Raw genomic sequence first — 7221 nt, 5'->3', positions numbered from 1 at the left:
CTTCCTCCCTCCCTCCCTCCCTCCCTCCCTTCCTTCCTTCCTTCCTTCCTTCCTTCCTTCCTCCCTCCCTTCTTTCTTTCCTTCCTCCCTCTCTTCCTTCCTTCCTCCCTCCCTCCCTTCCTTCCTTCCTTCCTCCCTCCCTTCTTTCTTCCCTCTTTCTTCCTTCCTTTCTCTCCTTGCATCCCTTCTTCTTTCCTTTCTTCCCTCTCTCCATTCCTTCCCAAGTGTCTTAGTCAGGGTTACTATTGCTGTGATGAAACATCATGACCATAAAGCAAGTTGGGGAGGAAAGGGTTTATTTGGCTTGTACTTCCACATTGCAATCCATCCTTGAAGGAAACCAGAACAGGAACTCAAACAGGGTAGGAACCTGGAGGCAGGAGTTGATGCAGAGGCCGTGGAGGGTGCTGCTTATTGACTTGCTCTCTGTGGTTTCTTAACCTTCTTTCTTTTAGAAGGCAGGACCAGGGATGGGCTTGCCTGTAATAGCCTTCTGCCATCCATCATTAGTCAAGAAAATGCTCTATAAGCCTATCTACAACTCCATCCCATGGAGGCATTTTCTCATTTTCTGCCTCTCAGATGCCTCTCTTTAGCTTGTGTCAAGTTGATATAGAACTATCCAGCACAGCAAATGACAGGATTTCAGTCTTTTGTTGAAGCTAAATAGTTTTCTATTGCATATACACACACATATATATATTTTGGGGAGGGGTCCATCCATCCACTGGTGGATGTTTAGATTGATTGGCTGTAGTACTTTAATAAAACTGGTTATAGAGTTGTTTCTGGTTTTGGCATATTGGTGTAAAGTCCCTTGGATATATACCTGGTAGTGGGCCTGCTAGATCATACAGCAAGTCTGATTTTCCATAATTATTAAACTGTGTTTCAACAGTGTACAGGGCTCTCTTTGCTCCATATTCTGGCTCATACTTTTTACCTTTCATCTCTCTGATGATGACCATTTTTACATGTGTCAGGTGGTAGCTCGTGGTTTTCATTTGCATTTTCCTGAAGACCAGTGTTGCTGAGCAGTTCTTCTGCCCCGCGTCAGTTGACCGCGTGCATGCTTTCGTTTGGACCCCTCTCTAGTTTTGAATGAAGGCAAATATACACTTTTACTTTGATGTCTTCGTAAGTATTAGAAATGCCTTGCAACCCTGCCTTTGAACGGGAATAGTAATTTTAAGCTCACGTGTTAGATTTCCAGTCAATTTTACCATGAAATTTGGGAGTGTGAGTTTGGAAGTCAAGCAAGTAAGAATTTTCCTTCTGTTGAAGAAAGGGAGGCGTGCGGAGCTTTGTAGTACAATCTGCTAGGGGCACTGCTCACATCTAGTCTGTACTGAGAAAATAAGGCTCAAGGCTTTGCAGTATTCTAATTAGCCAAAGAATCTACAAGATTTCACACAGTGGTGGAGTCCTTTGTAAAACAAAGCTCTCAAGCCCCTTTGTAATTTACCAAGCATATTCTACTATGTACAACTCCATATTCTCTAGATTAAAAGAACAAGGCACGTTTTGCCAACTTGAAGGTCACCCCGTGTGCTTTGAGTGTGTGTTACTTTCTTAAGGAAGTAAACCAGAGCCTTGAAGGTGCTGCTGGGCAAGTAGACCCGCGCCACCTGCATAAACGTCGAGTTAATTCCCCGCTCACCCTCAGTTTTGATTTCTTACCTTCTCTTTACTGAGAGGGGGCTTTTCAACAAAGCGATTGTACTCTGCAGATTCTTACAGAACACAATTGTAACTTACATTTCTTTAACTATAATCAGTGTGTGAAATTAAAGCTATAATTTCTGATTCCCACAGCACCCAACACATTTGCATATCTGTACTTTCTATCCTGGTCCCTATCGCCATCGTTTATTAATGGGACCCCTGTTTCAGATTTTTCTGAAAACATAGAGACAACTGACTCTCTGGGATCTGGCTTCTCTCCTGTAGTCACTGCACAGATCACTTGTGATAACAACCATGGAGGGTTCCCCACACACCACCCAAGCAATCATTTCTGCATAGATACCAGCTCCATGTCTCCCTAACTAACTCAACACTGACACTGTGTTATTTTCAGACGGCCCAGGCTGAGGGCTCAGCTCTCCTCTTCACATGTCAGTTGCAAGCTGCAGGTAACCATGAGCTTTTACCCGTGCTTCTGCTAGATCAGCTGTAAGCTGGCGTTCCTACAACTTCTTTATTGGGAACCCGGGGAGACACGCTTACTGCTTTATTATGAAGTCTTTCACAGAGGCCTTTACAGTGGGAGCCACACACAAGGTCAAGGGTTGGGGGAAGGGACCCCGCCTGGGCGTGCCACCCTCCCGGAAGCTCTCTGAACCTTGTCCTGGACAGTTTTATGGAGGCTTCACTGCGTACATGTGACTGACATAGGGGCATCCAGTATAGGAAGGTGATTGGACGGAGAAAGCAGAGGAGGCTCACAGAGGGGGGAGCCTATCAAAGTTGTCTGTCCAGATTCTCCTTGGCCTCTTTTGTGCAGCATTCCTTCTTGCTGGGTGTGGGCAAGATTGGGGATTTTATGACCTCCTATTAGACAAGGAGAGTCAGAGAGTTTCTTTACAGCCAGCTCCAAGAGAGAGAGAGGCAGGGGAAAATGAGAGAAAGTGGCCAAAGGCTGTTATGAATGAGGCTCAATACAAAATCATAAACGTAAGAGGTGGTTTTTGTTGTTATTGTTGTTTTGTGTTTTTTGTTATTTTGTTTTGCCTTAAAAAAAAAGACTTGAAAGTATGGTCGTGGAGTGTTAACTTTGTAGATGACAACATAGTGTTGCCAGTCAAAATTTGGACACATCTGTAAAAAAGTTTCTAGGATTCATCCCAGGGAAAGTAAGTTCTGATTTTTCTGGCTGCCTTTGGAGAAGGGAAAGTCAGTTTTTCTGGCCTGCCTCCCGGAAGGGAATTTCTTTTCTGTTGTCTGCCCCAGGGAAGGAGTCATAAACCAGGAAGCTAGGAAGGAATCATCCTATCACCGTTGTCTGGTGTCCTAACTTGTAGCCTCACCCAGCATCCTTCCTGTCATGGAACCAGCAGCAAAAGGAACAATTAAAACCAATGCAAACCAGATCACACCAGTTTCATAGCTTTTTTACTGGGCTCTGAGCAAAACTTGCATTCTTCCTTTATCATTGAATGCATCTGTGAGCTCCGGCCGTCCTGACCACATTTCCCAGTTCTTGCTGCTCCAGGCACATCAGTCCCATTCCTCATGTCCTGTGTGAGACCATAGGATCTGCAAAATGTCTCAGTCTCTGTGGTTATCTTCCTTGTCGGTTGACCTCTGCTCTCCACATCAGGCTTTCTCAGGCCACAGTCTTTCATTCCACTGTATCCACCTATCACTGCACTCTGTCTGTCTCCTGTTTTATGGGTAGCAGTTATCATACCTTGAATCTCTCCTGGTCTTTTACCTGTCTCAGGCTTCCTGCTTTTCTTCCTACAGAAAGGAGGGGCCTTGTAAGTCTGTTCACTTCCGTAAATGACCACTTAAAGCCACATCAGCTCGTGATCCATTCTGGGTATTTCAGGGATGGATGGATAAAGGAATGTGTGCCAGCTGAAAGACAGAGCCCTGATGAGAGACAAGCAGATGGGTCAAAACAGCTTACTCTCAAAGAGTCTGATCACACACAGATGGGAAGCTCTTGGTCTGGGGGCTAGATAGATGACTCTGCCTTAGAAGATTTTGGCTAGCTTTAGGCAGGACATTGTAGTTAAGCTTAAAGACAAAAGATAGGCCAGGCTTGCTGGCGTATACCTTTAATCCCAACACTTGGGGGGAGGGAGGGGCTGAGGCATTATATGGTGAGACCTGTCTTACAAAGCAAGCAGGGAAGGAGGGAGACAACAACCAAGGAGCTGTTGGTATCCTCAATTCCATTCAATGTTCTTTGTGTCTGCTTTGTTAAACAGCTTTCTGCCTGACTGCTTGACGACCTTCCCTTTTCAAAACATGCTGCTGCTGTTGACCTTTAACCTTCCTGTGAATTTGGCCTGAATTCGTGTAGTAATTTGCAGGTAAATGTACCTATGTGTAAAAAGAGATGTGCTTATGTGTGGAACATAATACTGATTTTAGCCGATAAATTAGTTTAAATGAAATAAACATTTCCATGTTATCAAACTTGTCTCTGAACACATTTGAACATCATTATCATATGGATGACAAATAAAATGGTAATCAAATATGAAGATATACTGGGTTAGGCTAGTGGTGGTGGATTATGTTGCAAATAGTGGTACATGTGATATGTGTATGCATATGTATGTGTGTGTATGTATATGTATATATATGTATGTGTGTATATGCATGTGTGCATGTGGGTGTGTGTATATGTGGATGCCCATGTATGCACTCACGTTAGTGTGGAGGCTGTTTGATATCTTCCTCTATTGCTTTCCACTGTATTTTAATGGTTGGGTCTCTCAGTGATCTGGAGCTCACTGATTTGGGCAAGGTTAGCAGCCTGTCTCATTCTCCCGAGCCTGAGCTTACAAGCCTGTGATACCTGACTTTTGTTTTCTAGTTGGTGTTGGTATTGAATTTAGATCTTCAAGCACTATACTAATGGAGTGATCTCTGCAGCTCTTACGGGAATGTTTTTAAAAGCTAGTAATGGTCCTCTCACCCCCTGCACGTGGTCAGGATGCCCACAGAGGGCAAAGGAGGATATGCGGTGTTCTGCTCTATCATGCTCTCCCATATTCCCTTGAATCAGGGTCTCTCACTGAACCTGGAGCTTGACAGTTTGGAGCTAGGGCTGGCTGGCCAGCAAGCCTCAACAATTCTCTCTTCTGTGACCCACAGAGTTAGGGTTACAAGTATGGTCGTATACAGCTTGTTTATGGGTCCGGAGTTTACATGCTCTTACCCAGTGGAACCATTTCCCTGGTCCCCTTGCATTCCTTCCTTCTTCTCTCTCTCTCTCTCTCTCTCTCTCTCTCTCTCTCTCTCTCTCTGTGTGTGTGTGTGTGTGTGTGTCTCTCTTTCTGTCTCTCTCTCCTCCTAGGACCTCATTCATGCTAGATAAGTCTCACCTACTGAGCCACATCCCCTGTCCTCTTTTTAAAACCTTTACTTTTGAAACAGGGTCTTGTTAAGTTGTACAAGCTAGCTTTGAACTTGTGATCATCCTGCCTCAGCTTCCGTAGAGGCTGGATTGCATCCCTGCCTGACTAGGCCTATCTTGTAAAGACTTTGTAGTTCAGAATGTGAACAGTTCAAGATTGTTCCAGTAATTGGCAGGAGATGACCACAGGTTATTCGCGTGTTTTGCTTAGAAGGTGTTCATACTACCATATGCTCTGCCTGTTCACCTCCTATTGTAGCTCAGGCTGGCCTCTGATTCACTATGTAGCCTAGGCTAGCATTAAACCCTGTGATTTTCCTGCCTCAGTCTCCCAAATACTGAGTTTATAAGTGTGAGCTACGCACTTGACTTTGAGGAATATTTTATTATGATAACTTGTGGCCAAAAACCAGGCTAAAGTTTCATGTATTCGGTATAGGAGGCTAATATTTATAACACCTGTCTGCTCCACAACCCTTTAACATTTCATGTAACTGATGATGGTTCGCTTTGCCACCACTAGAATTCGGGCTTCCTTTAGAGAAATTGAGACTGAGACTACAAGCAAACTCTGCTCTGTTTTGCTTTGCTGCTGAGCCTCGTATGGCTGGGGACTCAGTTTACACAGACAGAGAGGGGCCTCTGATATGAAAAAGGAGGAACCCTAGGTCATTCCACAAACATTGGATTTATAATTTTGTTTTGAAATTTTCTATTAAGTAGGCAGCTTTATTTAATTCTCCTTAGGGACTCACCACAATATCACAAAATAAAGTTTTCATTTTTTTGCTACCCACCCTCCCCCAAACCCCAATGAAATGAAAAGATAGAAGCCACTGCTTTCTTCCATAAATGCTTATCTCCTTTTTAGTTTTTAAAAAAAGAATTATAATTTTAAAAATATGTGTACATGTATGTGGGCATATGCATGTGTGAATGCAGGTGTCCACAGTGTCCAGAAGAGGGCATCGAATTCCCTAGAGCTGGAGTTACAAGGACTTCTGAGCTGCCTTGACGTGGGCGCTGGGAACTGAACTTAGTGGTCTGCATGCGTATTGTGCACTACCTGCTGCGCCATCTCTCCTCCTTCTCGCTGAGCCTCTTCCACTTTACTAAGATGTTGTGCAACCATGTACCTTCTGAGTTCCAGAGGGGACAAGCAATGTAATTTTGTTACTCTCAGCAGAGACTGGCTTAGTAAATGACATTTGGGCCCTGTGGCCAATCAGCTAGTAAGGACATTCTGTTGGAGGAGCATTTGGGGAAGACTTTCTGAGTTACATGTCAGACTCAGTTCACACCTCTTTCATCACTCCTCTCCTCATCAGACCACCCATGCACACATGTGCATGTACATGCACACACACACACACACACACACACACACACACACACACACAGAACTTCTCACGAAACTTCTCTCCTTAGGACATTGTTGAGGATGTGATATTTGGACCCGATAGCCATCTTGAGACCTAAAATGTTTTTCATACAAAATATATTACTATCTCTATAAATTAGAGATAACCCAGAGAAACTTTGGGAAGCATCAAATTCAGTTGTTTCATTTATTTTTGTTGGGCCTGGTTTCATATTGTTTGACTTAGTAATACACCCTTAGGAAAAACTGAAACTCTTAATCCAACTGTTAGGTTTAAGAAACAATGATAAACTTGAAAACAATTTAACTAGGGGCTTTTTTAAAGAGAACATTTATGTGACATTCATGACTAGGTAGTAATTTCCAGCAGTATCCTACCATCAGTCGCTCACTGGGTAGGCAGAATATTCAGACTGGGGGGGAAATGATCCACCTAAGATGGATATTTGCAGAATTGGAGAGGTACCCACTGATGCGTTTAGCCTTATCACAAACATTACAATATAGCACAGGCCAACATAACATTTTGTGGAGTGTTTGCTATGCTGTCTATGTGGAGTGCTTGACTCAGCTGCAGACATGTCTCACCACAACTCAGTTAAGTATTGTTGTCATATTGTTTTGTGTATGGGGAAATGGAAGTTAGGTGACAGCAGGCAGCTTGCTAGGAAATAGAAAAACTGGGATGAGCCAGGCGGTGGTGGCGCACGCCTTTAATCCCAGCGCTTGGGAGGCAGAGGCAGGC

Source organism: Mastomys coucha, unplaced genomic scaffold (genome assembly GCF_008632895.1).
Source record: "Mastomys coucha isolate ucsf_1 unplaced genomic scaffold, UCSF_Mcou_1 pScaffold16, whole genome shotgun sequence".
In the NCBI taxonomy this organism is placed as follows: domain Eukaryota; kingdom Metazoa; phylum Chordata; class Mammalia; order Rodentia; family Muridae; genus Mastomys; species Mastomys coucha.
The sequence above is the reverse complement of the archived record's forward strand: the minus strand, read 5'-3'. Positions refer to the sequence as shown.